Source organism: Ostrinia furnacalis, unplaced genomic scaffold, assembly GCF_004193835.3.
Source record: "Ostrinia furnacalis isolate ACB-3 unplaced genomic scaffold, ASM419383v2 OfSCF0197, whole genome shotgun sequence".
NCBI classification, from domain to species: domain Eukaryota; kingdom Metazoa; phylum Arthropoda; class Insecta; order Lepidoptera; family Crambidae; genus Ostrinia; species Ostrinia furnacalis.
The window spans coordinates 239,788-258,764 of record NW_021130436.1 but is presented as its reverse complement, the minus strand read 5'-3'; the positions used below and the strand labels follow the sequence as shown (position 1 = coordinate 258,764).

At 35.7% G+C, this 18,977-nt stretch overlaps 1 pseudogene; it reads left to right on the top strand.

The window, feature by feature from the left end:
• The first annotated feature begins 17,305 nt into the window (after positions 1-17,305).
• On the top strand, positions 17,306-18,370 carry LOC114355455 (retinol dehydrogenase 11 pseudogene; annotated as a pseudogene).
• The last annotated feature ends 607 nt before the right edge of the window (positions 18,371-18,977 follow it).

Genomic DNA, 18,977 nt, shown 5'->3' with positions numbered 1-18,977 from the left:
TGGCCGAAATATTCATTTCTTTATAAAAATGTTCCATAATTGCATTAATATTTTTCTGCATGGAATTGGCAAACAGTGGTGACTGAGTTTGTTGCGGCGCTTCTTCTCAGCACTTGCCAAATGTTTGTATCGAAGCGCTGGTAGGGCAAAAAAATAATGAGACATGTATAGGCTCCCTATGAGCATTTGACGATTTGTAAGTACTAATTTAATTAGTCTACACAAATAAAGATAATTATGATTTTGATTTTGATTTTATACAAATGAACTCAAATGCCATAGATCTTTTATCTACAAACGAAAGTAGGAAAGAATCAAAAACTGGACGCGTTATCAGCCTTATTAATATTAATCAGTTGCACACAAATTTCGAATCAAATTAATTTAAATGTTTTCCTAAAACATTTATTGAAACACGTAGACGAATAAAGATTAAAATTTGTATTTAATAGGTATGTAAATATCTGTTACGATTAAAATTAATTTTATGTTGAGAAAACATACAAATAATTATTATAATTTGATCGTTTATTATTTAAATCCCTGTTGTAAAAATATCATAAACGCAAAATTGTTTTTTACAGGTTCATAAAACTTTGTTTTATGCCAATTCTTATCGTTATTATAAACGAAACGAAATCTGTTTAATTTGTGAATGTTTAGCATTTTTGACTAATTAGGGATTAGATAGACCTAACGCCTGTAATTTTTTTTTTTTCATAAAACACAATATAAATTGTATTACTAGATATTTAACTTAATAATTAACTTTTAAAAAAATAAAACCGACTTCAAATGCGTGAACACAAAAAAAACTAAAAATTAAAAATANACCAACTACATCTTTAGTTGATGAAGCGCGCTGACGAAGCCCATCTTCTTCTTCTTCGTCGCTACACTCTTGCCAGAGTGGTCGTGGTCGTCACACCCGGTCCGGTGGCAAGCCTCACAATCCGTCGCCATTCCTCCCGCACTGCAGCCTTTCTTGCGCACTCGTGGAGTGGACCATTGAGTGCGGTTTTGACCTAGTCAATGCCCATGCGCACTAAAGCCCGGCCTGTGAGCACGTAGAATTTTGTAATTATATTGCTGTCGCGCTCGCACACTCACTGCGGGCGCCCGTCGAACAGTCGCGATAGCAATATAATTACGCGCGAGCGATAAGGATGGGTAGCTTGGGGTCATTGGACAAAATTCTACGTGCTCGCAGACCAGACTGTACTAATTAATCGTTAATTAGTTTATTTGCTGCCGTTCCTAATGCTACATATTAGGGAAAGCTGCGGTCTGCGGCGGCGCCGGGGCCGGCTGCTAACGGTCGCGACGTCCTGGGTCGCTCCTGGGGTGACCTTCTACGGCTGACTTGCACCACTTAACTTTGACCGTAACTTTATCGATAGCCGGTGTTTTTGTATAGTTTGACAGATTTTTGACGTTTGTCAAAGTGAAAGTAAGAAGGTGCAACCCAGCCTAAGGCTAGTATAGGAAACTTAATGGTACCTGCCTGTCAAAAATACTTGACTAAGGCTGGGTTGCACCGTATTACTTTAACTTTAACAAAAGTCAAGAAAAAAAGTGAAAATAAAAAATTCCATACAAAAAACATCGGTTATCGTTATAGTTACGATTAAAGCTAGGTAGTGCAACTTGGCCCTGAAAAACGAGGTTTTCTTTTTGAACAAATGCACGTATTATGAAAGAAACCATAACATTTTGTTAGTACAGATAGGTAAATAAACCAACAGATTTTGAGAAACCCTTAGATCAAGAAATGATATTTTTTGTCAGGCTGATTAAACTGATAAAAAATTTATTTTAAACTTTCATGCGGCGTGTTTACTAAAGTCTCACTATAACGGATGTTTGTTGCCAAATACTGTTAAAGTGAAAATTTAATAAAATACTGTTGATATGAGTCATTCAGTTTAAAATAATTAAATTGGTATGTCATATTGTGGCGCTGCACTGTCGTCATTTTCAAAATAAATTCGATTTCATACCCAACAGCAAAAAATGTGCTGACGCTCCATTTCCTTATCCAAGCCAGGCCACTGTTCCCGCATACGTTCAAGACTGAATTCATTCAGAACTCTGAGCTAAACAATTCTTGTTATGTGATAAGAACTGATAAGATACAGGCAATTAAGCCTTCATTTATTTATTCTTCATCGAAACTATTTCGTTCAAAATAAATAATAAAATAAAGGAAAGCACAGATTGGCTAAAGCTTTTAATGAACTTTGAATTATGTTGGGCAGAAAACAAAAGAATCACAACTTAAGTTAGCTTTCATACAAAAGACATCAACGAGCTAGAACTTAATATAACATCTTGACAATTAAAATCTTAAAAATTAAAATTACACTTATTAAATGGTAAACTACCTACTATTGATTTTAGTTTATTTTTAAGCATCATAATTAGAAATTATTACCTGACGTACAATAGTAGGTACGACGTAGTCTCAGTTTTGGATGCTCGAATCGATTTGATGAGTAATGACGATTTCAAGATGTTTCAGATATTATTACAATTAATATTTCCCAAATATCACTACTTCTCGACAATAATAAAAACAGGCGACGAAGTAGCGCAAATAAAGCAGTCGCCATTAAACCAAACAGTACTCGTAATAAAAGAGGGAGAACATTTTAAAATCGGTTTTGCACCACTAAGAACTTTTATCAACGCAGATAAAGGCGCAGCTGTAAATTGACGTCATTAAATTCAATCTATAACACATCCTATTCAATGACATCTGTTTATTACGAACTAGAAATGGCACATTACATGAATAAATGTCATTTGCCGTCCGCTACATTCACGTGGCATTCCTCATGTATGAGTCCGTACATACAACCTGCTCAAAGCCTCATTACAGCGTAAAAAGCTCGCTTTCTGCTCCGCACATGGCGCGCCGTAAAAACTGATCTAAGGGGGTATTGCGTATGGCTAAAGAGATTACTATACCATTAATAAAATTATGCGCCGATTAATGATTTTTGGCTTACATTAAAATTGTTACTTAGTTGTATCTGCCTTGTCTTGCATAAAAATGAAAATGAAAATATGAAAATGAAAATGAAAATATTTATTGCCAGAATCAAACAATACAATAACTAAAAGACAGACCTCCACACTAGGCATTGCCTGTCCTGTGGTTATCTTATGTTAGTGTTAAAATGTTTACCAGTTCAATATCAGCCAAATTATTAAAAAAATCTCGACATTGGTACCGTAGCTCACAAGTGAATAACTACAAATTGTCATCTTCGCATCGGTAGCCCAAAATCCTGGGAGGGGGGCACCAGACCATTCTGAGGTGGGCTCGGCCCTCTCGGCTCCCCCGCTATGCAGGGTGTTAGGTAAATGGGTATATGAGCCGACACTAGACCATGTTAACATGTGCATATAAATGGTATGGTGAAGTCAGAAAATTGATATCATCATTTTAATTATTTTAATTTTCATACAAATCTGATTTTATAAATTTTATATTGTATGAACATTTAAAAAATTAAAATGATTATATCAAGTTTCTGACTTCACCATACCATTTATATNTATATGAGCCGACACTAGACCATGTTAACATGTGCATATAAATGGTATGGTGAAGTCAGAAAATTGATATCATCATTTTAATTATTTTAATTTTCATACAAATCTGATTTTATAAATTTTATATTGTATGAACATTTAAAAAATTAAAATGATTATATCAAGTTTCTGACTTCACCATACCATTTATATACTTATGTTAACATGGGTTAGTGTCGGCTTATATACCCATTTACCTAACACCCTGTTTACCCCCGTGAGTGAAGGTTAAAAACTGTCATTGTACCCGCAACTAAATTAATTAGAAGAACTACGAGGAATTCGTAATTAAGGTTCGACTCCAGTGCAAAGCGGGTTACGAGTATTTTTTGCAAAGTAAGTAGGTGCAACTCAGCCTTAGATGGAGTTGCACCACCTAACTTTGACCGTAATTATAACGATAACCGGCTTTTTTGTATGGAGTTTGACAGATTTTTGACGTTTGTCAAAGTTAAAGTAAGATGGTGCAACCCAGCCTTAATGGAGAAGCTAAATCAGAGGTGGAATTGTGTAAAGCAATCGTAATCATTTGACAGTTTTTGACGTACAATAAAGTCAGTTAAACAAAGCGTTTGACAGAATAATCGTACGTTATGAACTGTCAAATGATAACGATTGCTTTACACAATTCCACCTCAGAATGTGCTTTGAAACGTATAGCAAAATGATAGCGACTGCCACACGTAATACAGGCTGTGTACACACGAGACGGACATAATGAGCCGCGCTCGCGCAGGCGCGGGCCGCCTCGCAATGAGATATCTTTATGTAATACGCGCGATCCATCATCCCGGGTCGCGAAGTTAACTTTTTGTTGTTTCGGTTATAAATAAATGATAACGATAAACAACTTTGCAACTGAAATCAAGTCGTTCGTCAGAAGATTGTCTTAAACTTTGCTAAATGTGGTCTTCTTCGTGGAATGAATAACAATAGATTAATTTATGGTTGATACTGTATGCTACTGACTTACTATTCTCTTGAAATAAAACCGCCTCTGTGGTCTTGTGGTAAGACCACCTGCTTCAGACGCAGAGGTCCCGGTTTCGATTCCCAGTGGGGGCATATTTTTCTGTTCGGTTTGGTTGGTGGTAGGGTTTGTTCTAAGTCCGCCTGGCTAGCTACCACCATATTACCTAAGTCTGTCGCCATAACAACAATGTTAACATAATTATTGTGTTCCGGCAGTTAGAGGTAAGATAGCCAGTTCCTCCGTGGTTGAGGATTCCGGGTGAAGCTCGCTTCCACCTTCGGCCTGATCTTCCACTTACCATCAGGTGAGATACAGGCCAAGAGCTTCGTCGTTGTGGATAAAAAAAATCTCTTCCCTTTTAGTGTAACTTTTTCAGTAGTAGACTTAAATGGTGATGAAATCCACACTATGCAGATGTCCCAGTCTCAACTATTTTCAAGAAATCTTTGTCTTTTATGATGTCTTAAAGGTGTATCAATGGATATGCAAACTGAGTCCAGTAGTTAGCCACTACGCAGAAAAATATAGAGACACCGGTTAATTTGTTCCATTTATAGAATACCAAAATAAAATGTAAGTACTAGTAGGAAAGTATTTTTAAACTATGAATTTCATTCATTAATTAAACTCTTGTGTACTTTGTAATTTCAAAAGTAGGTATAAATTCAATTAGGCCCTTCATTGTAGCTACAAATTACTTTGAATCCGACAGTCATCTCATGACCGAACGATACCATTTCAAGTTTAATTACACAAAATACTGGGAAATGAATCGAATTCTCCATTATCAGTTACACTTTCACTCAATGAAAAACAAAATAGCATCGGCGTTTGCATCTCTACGCCAACAGTAGACTACGGCTAGCACGAAAAACTTTCGAGTTCAATCGCTTGGGTATTCGAATCGCCATCAAAAAATTTATTACGAAAACTACAACAGCGCCCTTGTGAACGTATCGTAAATTAGTATGTGAAATGGTTGCACGAAATTTATTTTGAGTATCAAAATTGTCACATCATCGTTTAATTCGAATTTAAAGTATCGAATTTTGTCGAATACGCAAACGATTCGAAGACGAAAGTTGTTCATGCTGGAGGTACTGGTCGGCAAACAATGCACCCGACTGAGCTCTCCGGCTCGGATCAGATTCAGAAGCACGGCTCTGATCAGTGGATGCTGCGCGGCGAAACTGAACGCACGACCGCGAGACTAGCGCCGGGAAAATTCGATCGTTACGAAAACTTTTTCGGTACAAACTTTTGTTGTAACTCATTCGCGAACTGCATTTTTGAGTGCGTATTTTTTAACAGTAAAAAATAGTAATAAATTTTTAATTTTATTGTGAAGTGATTAAAACTTTTTGGAGTGTTGAAAAAGTGTTCAAAAAACTTTTGAAATTTGTTATCATCGGGTTAAAGTCGTGTTAAGTTTTTAACAATTGTGAAGTGTTCCAGTCTTTTGGAAGTAAATTAAAAGGTATGTTAGAATTTTTCACACATTTTTTACACACGTTGCAGAAAATGTAAGTTAATGGCCGAAATATTTATACCATTATATTTTAATCTTTATAAAAATATTCCAAATGTTGCATTGATATTTTTCTGCGTGGAATTATACAAATGAACTCAAATGCTATAGATCTCTTATCTATAAACGAAAGTAGGAAAGAATCAAAAACTGGACGCGTTATCAGCCTTATTAATATTAATCAGTTGCACACAAATTCCGAATCAATTAATTTAAATCTTTTCCTAAAACATTAATTTAAACACGAAGACGAATAAAGATTTGTATTTAATAGGTATGTAAATATCTGTCGCGATTAAAATTAATTTTATCTTGAGAAAACATACAAATAATTATTATAATTTGATTGTTCATTATTTAAATCCTTGATGTAAAAATAACATAAACGCAAAATTGAATTTTACAGGTTCATAAAACTTTGTTTTATGCCAATTTTTATGTTTATTATAAATGAAACGAAATCAATTTAATTTGTGAATGTTTAGCATTTTTGCCTAATTAGGGATTAGATAGACCTAACGCACCTTTATTTTTTTCATAGAAAACAATAGAAATTGTATTACTAGGTATTTAACTTAAAAAGACACTTCTTTGTTTCCACAAGGTTTTTAAAGTTATTTAACTTACTAGCTTTCCGCCCGCGGCTTCGCCCGCGTGGAATTTTGTCTGTCACAGAAAAAATTTATCGCGCGCGTCCCTGTTTCAAAAACCGGGATAAAAACTATTCTATGTTCTTTCCCGGGACTCAAACTATCTCTATGCCAAATTTCATCAAAATCGGTTGCGAGGTTTAAGCGGGAAAGCGTAACAGACAGACAGACAGACAGACAGACAGTTACTTTCGCATTTATAATATTAGTTGGGATTATTATATCAATAAAATTTGCCATTATCTAATACAATTACACTATATCCATTGAAAAAATGTCGGATAAGTAATTCGGAAAAAAATATTGTGTAATAGTACTTCAGACAGAACATTTATAGTCTATGGTTTATGGCTAGCCACTGATTGTTTCAGAATGACATTTTATTTTCAATGTCGAGCATTCTGTGTCCTTCTTGAGCTCTTGCATGTTTAGTGAAAATTATTTCCCGTAGTGCTGGACTATAATATGGGACCTACTCCCATCGCATCAAAAGGGGTTAACTGAAATATATTAATTTATTAGCCACAAATTACTAGTAATATAAGATGTATGAGTATACAGAATGTCCCAAAAAGTAGTGTCAAGCCGAAGCCCAGAGATAGAGCATGAGTAGGGCTACCCGAATCACCCCCATGTACAGTCGCGGAATGAAAAGGTTCGTCACCTTAGTGTCGGTTTTCGCTTGCACTTAGGTACTGTAAGAGTCAAACCTGCCAACATAACCGTGCAAGAAACAGTGCTGCTAACATTTAAATAAATATGACGTTTGCAAACGAATAAGGTTTTGCTTGTTTATTTTTCTATCCCATCAGTGCAATGTTACAAAATGTAGTTTTTTTTATTTAATAGATAATGGCAGGTTGAACCAACAAGAAGGTTTTAGTTTATCAATCATAATAATCTTCTTGACAAGTTAAATCGTCAAACAACTTTGATCTGAATAATTTTGAACTTTACTGACGAACAGTTAAAGATTATTTTCTCTAACTCGAGATTATTCTGTAACATAGTTTCAAAAGGTAATGTGCTCGCGATTCGTTGAAGGAATCAATTTGAAACCTGACGAACCTTTTCATTCCGTGACTGTACGTTCCGCGATTTTTGATAGTTCCGGCTTGATAATATTTTTTGGGATACTCAGTATACTTACTCATTACTTATTACAATAATATTACCATGAACGGAAAGTTTTTTTAAATTCGTATAAGTGAGTAATAACTTCTGCCATTATTAGTCATAATTATCTCGTAGAACCATAGATTAATCTTAGCAAAATTCTGAGGAAATAGCCATTAGTTTGATGTGTGATGGTACTGATGGTGTTTCGCTTTATCCTTAAACGGAATCCTTTTTATGTCTGTACTAAATAATATGTCTTAGATGCTTTACGAAAACCCCCTGTAACTGAAGATCTCGATTATACTCGTAATAAATAAAAGATTTTCTATAGAATCATAAAATACTTTTACCATTACCTATTTAAAAACTATAGATGTGAGTGTAAAGTTAATTTGAAATCCATAAAATTCAAGAGATGCACTAAATTCCTCTGTTTCCGAATGGCTGGTATACAATAAGTCCTTATGGAAAGCCAAAATATTCTTTCTGCTTCCATTCCATCCCCATAAAACACGTAATAAGCTGGCTTGAAATTAATGATGAGAGTATAGCAAAATCTATCCAAAAGGTGCTTTAAAAACTTTTTAAATCATGCACATAATAATTAGGTGCTTATATTTTTTTCCAAATGCACACTTCACCGCCTGGTAGCAACTTTAGCAGAAGACCACCTATTACAGACATGGTCTATGCAGCTTGTCTAAGATGGCCGGCAATAGGTCAAACTCCCGCAAAACCAGTTGCCGAATTAACCGACCACAACTCGAGGAGGCAATAAATAAAATAATAAATAAAACAGGACACCTGCGACGTTTAATGGCGTACATCAGTTAGTCACAGCAAATGCAAATTAAAATGTTTATGGCCCAACCACGAACGCATTTATGACACTTTTTATGTCACACGTTCGGTTAATCGTACGTATAATCGGATTAAATAAATTAAGCTTGTTTTTGAACTATGAGTTCAGCTGTGGTCAAAGAAGATACTCCATGACAGGGATAATATGGATATTCGTAACCGTAACTATCGGATATCCGAAATGATTTAATATCCGTAACCGTAACCGAAACCGGTATAATATTATTCTAATATCCGTAATCGTATCCATAACCGAAACTTCATAAATCCTTAACATCCCTGCTCTATGGATTGGTTACCTTTCGCATCGACAAAGTGCGGCCATGACCATGACAGAAATAGCTTTATAACTAATTTTAATGTTTGTACAAAAGTTATTGTAGGTACTTCATACTTCACAATTTGAATTATGAGTCTGTTGCTGCTCTCTGGTTTATTTTGTATGCTATTGTGGAAAAAATAAAATACAACTAGATTTTTGTCTGTGTGTCTTAACTTCACACAAGGTGGACTAACGACATCATAAAGGTAGCAGGAAGGCGCTGGACGCTGGCCGCTACCAACCGGGCAACATGGAAAGCGTTGGGAGAGGCCTATGTTCAGCAGTTAAAGACGTCCTATGGCTAAGATGATGATGATGATGAATGTGCCTTAACTACCATTTTTGTTCATTGCCATCCTCAACTTTTCTCTCTGTAGGTCATTGATCTTAGGTAAAGAGAATTAAGCCTTTACTAACTCCAAAGTCAAGCTCAATGGCTAGATTTTCCATTATTATCTACTGTTAATTGTGAAAAATATAAAACGTTAAAATAGCGGTATCGTTATAGCCAATGAGCTGCTGTCATAGTGACATTGACGTATTGTCAATGTCACGCTAGCATCAAACGTCAGAATAGAGGGACGCGCGGAGACGACTCCGCGCGCTTTTGTGCTAAGTGATGAATTGTATCTAAAATAAGGCAATATTATAATGTACAAGATGAGTATCCAGTGTTTTATTTATGAGAATAGATCGACCGGCCTTTAATACTACCAAACTTTATGTGGCAGCTAATATGCATAGTTTATCTAAATCGATTTCAAATAAAAATATACAAGTCCGCAGAATGCGATTAATTAAGTAAATTGGGTGTAAAACCGATGCCATGCTTGTCACAAGGAAATGGACATCCGACACAAACGAGTTGGCGATATAACAGAAAAACTAAGATAGTCACATAACGTTACATATCAACCGTTTTCAAATTATATTATTTGATTGACTTAATAACATGAAAATATCTAAAATAGCTAAAAACTCCATCTTCCAACTATCAATTTTATTTCTATTAGTTTTTTGGTAGTCATTTGTCGATAGTGTTTTGTTTTTTAATTACCTAATCATATTTAGTTCAAATTCAAATTATTTTATTGCATCACATGAGTAAAGGTTGACAGAACTAATGATTTGATTGACAGCTGTATTTGACAGATAGTGTCAATTTTGAAAAAATATTTTCATTATTTTATAGTTAGAACTTTGCATCTAGCCGCTCTAGGCAAGGTTGTTACTTCTTACTACCCAGACAGAAATCAAACACCAGACCTACGCATGCAAGGCAATTCGCCGCGTCATAAAACCAATCCCAGAACTCGGCACCTGCGAACTTAATCAAAATTAACTCGCGTTCCCTTTAAACTATAAAACCGCGGATTGGCTTCAATCGGCCGATAGATTGGCTCGTCTTATTTACGTTCAAATTGACGGCCACTTCTAAGAACGACGAGCGACTGATGTGGTGAAGTAAGGCAGAGGTTAGGGCGCGTTTACACTGGTCTTATGAAAAAAAAACTCCTTCATTACATTAGAATATTTAAAATCATAAAAGAAAAATAATTTAATTAGCACTAACAGTGCTTTTTCAACCGTACTTTCGATTCATTCATTTCTTCTGGAATTCACCATCCATAATGGCAATCTATTATAACGTTAAATTATTATTTTAGTATTCTGTCAATACATTAACTCGACCAAAAACTTCAAGCAATGTGTGGTCTCTACTCAAGAATGTTCTCGAGCCGTTGTTCTCTGAGTTACGTATTAAATGGCCCATATAAATCGGTCTAAGCTATAAATTTTGACTTGTTATAAATAACACAGGTATTATTAAGTATGAATCGATCGGCACCAAATCACTGAACTTCTCGGCACGCGGCGATTTGCGAAGATACCGACGAAACGCGGCAATTTGCTACTGGTTTGTGCGCTTGATGATTCCAACGGTTTGACGTGATAGGTAATCATCGTTATTTATGACACCTGTCATATACGAGAATAATCAGAGCTGTAATTTATAGTCGACACCATAAAGGAAGGAAAAATCATTACAAAGTACTTATTTTTAGGCTGAGTTGCACCATCTTACTTTAACTTTAACAAACGTCAAAAATCTGTCAAACTCCATACAAAACACACCGGTTATTGTCAAAGTAAGTTAAGACATTTTTTTAAATTTTGTATAGGATGTAACAACTCCATAGTTCATATCAGACTCTACAAGATGCAATAGGCATCATCAGCTTTCAGAAAATCTGTTTATTATATAAGTCTGCAACGTTGTAACCAATCTGTCAATTCTAATAGACTCAATACTCAATAGGTTTATTGCTTCCTTAATAGTACATTTAGGTGTTACATAATTATATTTGGAGATCATTAAGGACCCTGTTGGGCGCTGCAAACAAATGCAAATCAAACACCACTGCAAACCATAGATTTTTTATACGAATCAGTTCTTGCACGGTCATTCGTGGAGATTCCAATCCATAAGGTATAGGGGTATCAGTCAGTAAGTCAGTGATGTTAACGAGTCATGCCAAGAATGAGTCAAGTTCAAAATAAAACCTTATCTTGCCAACAATCTTACCAATTACCAAACCCAAAATAAGCAAATTTAATAGCGGGTAGTTAAATTTAAAATATGACTCGAAAGAAACACTCATCATGTTCAACATACAAATAGGTTATTCAGCGTAACAATACAGTGTGAGTCACGTTAAAGTGTACATATGAAAATAGATGAAACTAGACCTATTTTTATCGACAAAAAAGAGGTAAAAAAATTTTTGAGATTTTTTTTTATTTTTCATATAATTTTTTTTCTTCCAATTACTTATTGTATAGAAAACGTAATAAATTTTAAACTAAGCGGTATATCCTGATAAAATAAAAACAATAATAATGATAAATAATAGGCGATACTAAAAAAATACACAAAAAAGGCCAACAAATAATAAAAAATGATACTTTTTGAAAAAAATCTGCTTTTAAATTCGTGTTTTTTTGGTTATTTGATAAATTTCTCCAAAAAATGCCCCTATAACCGGTAGTTTTTATTACTTTGTATTATTCTCTATCGTATTACCTTCGTAAAACCAAAAATCGCATGTCTCTAACCCTATCACAACGTTTGCAATGATCGTTTGAACTAAGCCTCTCCGGGCGCGCCATTCAACGCTTCGTTAACAACGAAACTGAAAATGGCTCTAGATATGTAATTTTGATAAAGACAAGTTAGATTTCAAATAAAAACAAAAGATTTCGAAGTAAAATAAACATTTTAGTTAAAATTAAAATTGTCTCTACCTGTTGCGGAGAATAATGTTGTGGCAGGCCTTTGTTCAAACGATCATAGCAAATGTTGTGATAGGGATAGAGACATGAAATTTTTGGTTTTACAAAGGTAATACGATAGAGAATAATACAAAGTAATAAAAACCACCTGTAATAGGGGCATTTTTTGGAGAAATTTATCAAATAACAAAAAAAACACGAATTTAAAAGCAGTTTTTTTTTTTCAAAAAGTATCATTTTTTATTATTTGTTGGCATTTTTTGTGTATTTTATGTATTTTTTAGTATTGCCTGTTATTTAGCAATATTACTATTTTTATTTTATCAGGATATACCGCTTAGTTTAAAAGTTATTACGTTTTCTTTACAATAAGTAATTGGAAGAAAAAAAATTCTATATTTTTTTTTAAATAATCTCAAAAAATTTTTGACCTCTTTTTTGACGATAAAAATAGGTCTAGTTTCATCTATTATCATATGTACACTTTAACGTGATTCACACTGTATAATAAAAAGTTGCTAAAAATACTTTTTTAAAGTTGCCAGTAGTTTTATGGAAACAAACCATAGGTCACATCACTTACTTCTAAAGGAAAATTTTATAATTTAACTAGCGGCCGCCGCGTACGCGTGGACCCCGTTTTACCTCCTTAGGAGTTGAATTTTGCAAAATCCCGTCTTAGTGAGCACCTACGTTCTAAAAGGAACCCCCATGCATGAGACTCCTAGCACTTGTATTTTCTGAGATTTCGTGATGAGTAAGTGAGTCAGTCAATCAGTGAGTAAGTGAGTCAGTCAATCAATGACCTTTCGCTGTAATAGATATAGATTCATCATCATCATCATTTCAGTCACAGGACGTCCACTGCTGAACATAGGCCTCCCCCAATGATTTCTACATCGTCCGGTTGCTAGCGGCGGTATAATACGATTACTTACTTGGAAATCTCAACGTTATACTCGTAGATATGAATATGAATAGATTACAATATTCAATTTCCCACCAGAGGATTTATCACTGAAACTTTTCCTAACTTCAAAATGTCGGCCATTAAAATATATCATTAGCGTGCCATTATCATAAGTGATGAAGATATCGGCATAATTTGTGTCAGTCGCAGCCCCCGCGCGGACGCAAAGATTGCGCGACAGATGCGACACGACTTAGATACGGGCGAGATACGATGCCTACACTATAAGACGAAGTTCTGAGTCACTTGGCGCGATAAGGTTTACATAAAGTTTGTGATTCATACTTTCATTATGCACTCTATTGAAAATACTTTTTTCATTCAAATACCTTATGAAATCTAAAATATTTATAAAATTAAATGTAGCTATGTTTATTATAGCTCATTTGAAGGTAAAAATTTTAAATTTCTTTTAATTAGTCTCATAATTATGTTATTTAATTAATTTTATCGTTTATTGCATGTCACATTACATTTATACAGTACAAAGTAGTTACAAAATAGAGGTAAGTATACATGTTAATAAAGTGTGTATAAAGAAATAATATTGAAACAATTGAATTATTATGAAATTAAAATTCAAACACCGTCTATCTTACGTTTATTAAAAACTTCGTTATTTATAATTATTTCATAATCACCAGTTTCATTGCCCACGAAATGACACAAATTAATTTAATAAATTAAACAAGTCAACTAAATAATCTACGTTTGGTCAATCAGGTCTAGAAGACGCGGAATCCGATACTTCCCTTAAAAGTGCAGGTAATTAAAATGACATCATTCAAATTAATTTAGTCTTTGACCTAAACAGAAGCGCTTTTCGACTAATTGGTGGTTCATCTCCGGTGGCTATTACGTATTTGATAGCCAATGGTCTCTATGATTATAAACTCATAGAGACTGCCTACTGGTCTCTATGGCTATAGATACATATAGAGACTGTCCACTGGTCTCTATGACTGTTTAAATATTAGTTTTATGGAAATAATGTGACTCCGTTTTCGAAAACGTTAATTANTATTTCACAATCCAAACTAATATTTACTATTTAGCATTTACTTACAGTAAATATTAGTTTGGATCGTGAAATATTTAAAATAAAAAAAAGAATAAAACGAAATAGGGTTTCAAATTACCTATCTATAATCTAATATTATAAAGAGGTAAAGTTTGTGTGTTTGTATATTTGTTAAATTGTAAGGGGTAATCTCGGGATCTACTGAAATGATTTTAAAAAATCTTTCACCAATAGAAAGCCACATTATATCTGAGTGTAATAGGTTATATAATAATTAACTTTTTAAAAAAATAAAACCGACTTCAAATGCGTGAACACAAAAAAAAACTAAAAATTAAAAAAGTTCATCCCCAACTTTCCACCCTTGGGGGTTGTTTTTTCTATTATTAAATTTAAATGGGACCACCCTTGAGGTATTACCTATACGCCGAAAAAAGATTTGTTCAAATCGGTTCATAATTGGCGGAGTTATCGCGTAACAAACATAGAAAAAAAAACATACGGGTCGAATTTAGAACCTCCTCCTTTTTTTTGAAGTCGGTTGAAAACCAAAAAATTCCACGAGGGCGAAGCGGCGGGCGGAAAGCTAGTTTATTTATAATTATGTAAGAGCATAATTATTAAAGTCGAAGTCAAACATTCTTTATTTGTGTGGCGTCAAATATTTCAAGAAAAAAATTAAAAGCTAAATTTTGCTCTCATGGAGCCTTTACCTACTCTGACAAATTAAGACTTAGAGAAGAAACTAATAATAAAACTATTTAACTGTCCTGCAATGAAAAGCTTGATTGGGTANAGGGAAGGAAGTCAACCTAACTTAACCAACTGCGTATTTCTATACTGTGTAGCTGGAAATTGTGGCGGGAGCTCTTTGACGCGCTGTTTTCGGCGAAGAATTGCGCGCGCAGATTTTGACAGCGCGAAATACCTACTTTAGAAGAAATACCAAGCCTTAATTGTCCTGAAGCAGTGGTAGGGTTAATACTGGGACGTGTAAAAGTGCTTTTTTTAAGCCTATTCACAGAAATAAATGAGTTTTATCGATTATAATTAAACATTAGAACATTCAAGTTACAAAGTTCGTAAAATACCAACCTACTTATTTTTATGATTTAACGTGATGAAATAGAGTTTTAGATTTTCAAGTGAAAGTAAAGCATAGCCTAAGCGCTTCGCGTTTAAGGCATGCAAGATATTTTACGCTCCTGTCTAAATTAATCTTTTTTTATTCGGTCAGACAGGCGTTGGAGCGCGGGGCCCCCAAATTCGCGGGGCCCGTAGCATTTGCTACTCTTGCTACGTGGCTAATCCGGCACTGAGTGCAGTCCTCCTTCTTATCAAACCTTTCTTTAAATCTAATTAAAAGGTATTGTTAGGGCTCTAGGGACTACAAACGAACCAGGAATATAGCTTGGTTATGAGTAACCAATACCTACTACCTATAACGCATGTAATCCTGTCTCATTCTAATATATGGCCGCCTGAATAAACTTGAATGAAAAAGTGTTTCCACTGTCTCAATTGCATCAAAAGCTTCAAACAAATCATTTAATTCAGTTTCCATTTTGCCGAATAGGCGTGATTGACATTAAGCGAAAGTGACAATATGCGTGACAGTTGTGGTGACAGTGACAACCTGCACGCGCAGTGATCGCCATCGCGGTCGCGGCAGTGTGAAACAACTTTTGCACGCGCAGTGGTCGCCATCGCCATCGCCATCGCTGCACGCGTTGGTTTGTCCGAACCTTAACTCAATGTGTAGGAAAGCACTTTATGAGTATTTCAAGGGATATGACTATGAAAAGACTGAGAATCTACTTCAAGAATATGCGTAAGCTATTACTTATTATTTATCGTATAAAATATAAAGTCAATGTTATTGTAAAATTATAATCAGTAAATATAAGCATAAATTTATGTTGTATTTATAAAGTAGGTACTAGCTTTTGCTCGCGGCTTCACCCACGTGAAATTACGTTTGTCACAGATCGTCATAAATTATAGCCTATAATATGTTATTCTGGTTTATAAACAACTAGCAATCCGCCCGCGGCTTCGCACGCGTGAAATTTCGTTTGTCACAGATCGTCATAAATTATAGCCTATAATGAACAATAATACTGTAAAGTTTCATCAAAATCCGTTCAGTGGGTTTGAGCCTATTCATTACAAACATACAAAAATAGGTACAAATCTTTCCTCTTTATAATATTAGTATAGAATCAGATAATACTGCGGAGTTTTATCAAAATCCGTTCAGTAGTTCCGTTCCGTATAGTGGTTTTTACGTGGAAGAGTAACAAAAATCCTTTCGCACATTCTGAGACACCCTGTATACCTACCATACTGGGTGTTACTGTAAAAAATGTATTAAAATCCGTTAGCCGATATTGTCCAAAGATATTTATTTATACATTAACTTTATTTACAAAAAACAGTTAGATACCAAGTTCACACACTGAGAACATCTTCTAACCTTCTGAACTCAAGTTTTTAGAGTTCCGCGGTCCAGCAAAACTAAACTTGTTGTTTATCACACGCACAGGTAAATGTACTTTTGGCTGTATGATTTCCGCAAGTAGGTAGATCCTAACAATATATGATGTACCTATCTATTTACGTGCAATAAATTAATAAACTATACTCACACACCCTGCGGATGATTTAAGAGGTAACTAAGAGACAAATAAGTGAGCACCAAACTTCCCCAACCCGTCTGATTAGTATGGACTGTATAGACCAAACCCTACATTTACCTCTGGTCTGATAAATTAAAGAGGGTTGTGCTCCGCCAGTGGATAGTGTACCTACTGGACTACTAAGCAAAAGATAACCGTCATTTTAGTAACTTAATTTTTACCACTGAATTAATCTTTGACGTTAGATACATTTCTCGACTCACACTTGGCCATTCAACACTTATAAAAGAATTTTCGAATGTTTTCAAGCTGAGAAAAGCCACCGCACTTACTTCACCATGGTTTTAAATTATTTGATTACTTTATTTACAACATGCTTTTATTTTCTCATAATATTGTTCGGTTTATTAGTTTTAATAAAAATATATTTGGTATTAACCCTGCGTACGTGCACGTGCAAATCGAATTTGGACGGTAAAACTGTTGTCATCACCGGTGGGAACACGGGCATAGGCTTTGAGACGGCGAAAATTCTCGCCGAGCGCGGGGCTCGGGTGGTCATCGCGAGCCGCAACGTCTCCAAATCCCAGGCAGCGGTGCAGGCGATCATTGCCGCCACGGGAAACAAGAAAGTAGAGTGCAAGTCACTGGATCTCAGCAAATTTTCCAGCATAAAGCGGTTCGCCGACGACTTCAACGAGAATTACGACCGCTTGGACATTCTGATCAACAACGCCGGCTTCTCGACCTTCGAGCAAGTCAAGACCGAAGACGGCATCGAAAAGGTGATGCAGGTGAACCACGTCGGTCACGTCTATTTGACCAACCTGCTGCTGAACAAGATCGTGAGCTCCAGACCGAGCAGGATAATATTCGTGGCGTCCGGGGCGCACATGTGGCACTGGTTCGATCCGAACGACATGGTGGGCAACAAGCCGGTGAACGTTTGGACCCGGTACAGTAATACGAAGCTGTGTAACGTGTTATCGGCGAAGGCGTTGGCGAAACGCGTTCCCAAGGGAGTGACGGTCAACTCGCTCCACCCCGGGGTGGCGAAAACGGAGATTTACGAAGTGGTGCCGGGGCCTTTGAAGGCTGTATCGCATTTTCTGCTGGGGACGTTCTGTAAGACGCCGGAGCAGTGCGCCCAGACGTCGGTGCACGCGGCCAGCTCCCCAGACCTGGCCGAGGTGTCGGGGCAGTATTTCTATGATTGCGAAATCTCAAAACCCATTAATTGGTCGGTTAACGACGAATTTGCGGAACGAGTCTGGGATAAAACCATCGCGTTAATCGAAGACAGAACTCGGCAATTAGATGCTAATGCTTTAATTCAGTAACTAGTTATTTTAGGTGTATTGGTCAATCGGAAGTTGCAAAGATAATCGGAATGTGATAAATAAGTTTAATAGTCTTGTAAGTACGAAAAAAATAAAACCTAAGTAATGTAGGATTTTTATTTCTTTGACCATAACCATGAGCAATAATAATAATAATGCTAATTGCCACTAAGTTGGAACTTAAATTATAAACCAATAAATGAAATAAAAATAATAAACCCACGGCTACGCAACGCAACACAATAGGCAGTTATAAATATTGATAGGGTGATTAGAAATCCAACTAGACTATCCATCCTAGACTGCATCTCCAGGTGCGATTGCGGTCAAATACCTGCCTTGTCTAGCATAAAAAAAAACTAACCAAAGAAAATGAGGTTTTAAAACCCACGCACACTACCTCTGGGCTATATCAATTAAAAGACAAGCAATTTTCAGCAACAATCATTTATTAGTCGTTTTTAGGGCTCTTGGGGCTCTTCGACCAAGACTTGCCGTTGCCGGCCTCCCAGGGCAAGGACCAGCTTTTCGACCGCGCGCGGGGCACCATAGGGGTGGCGGGCTCCGACGCGTGAGGCTTTAAAACCACTGATACCTCTAGGCTATATCAATAAAAGACAAGCAATTTTCAGCAACAATCATTTATTAGTCGTTTTTAGG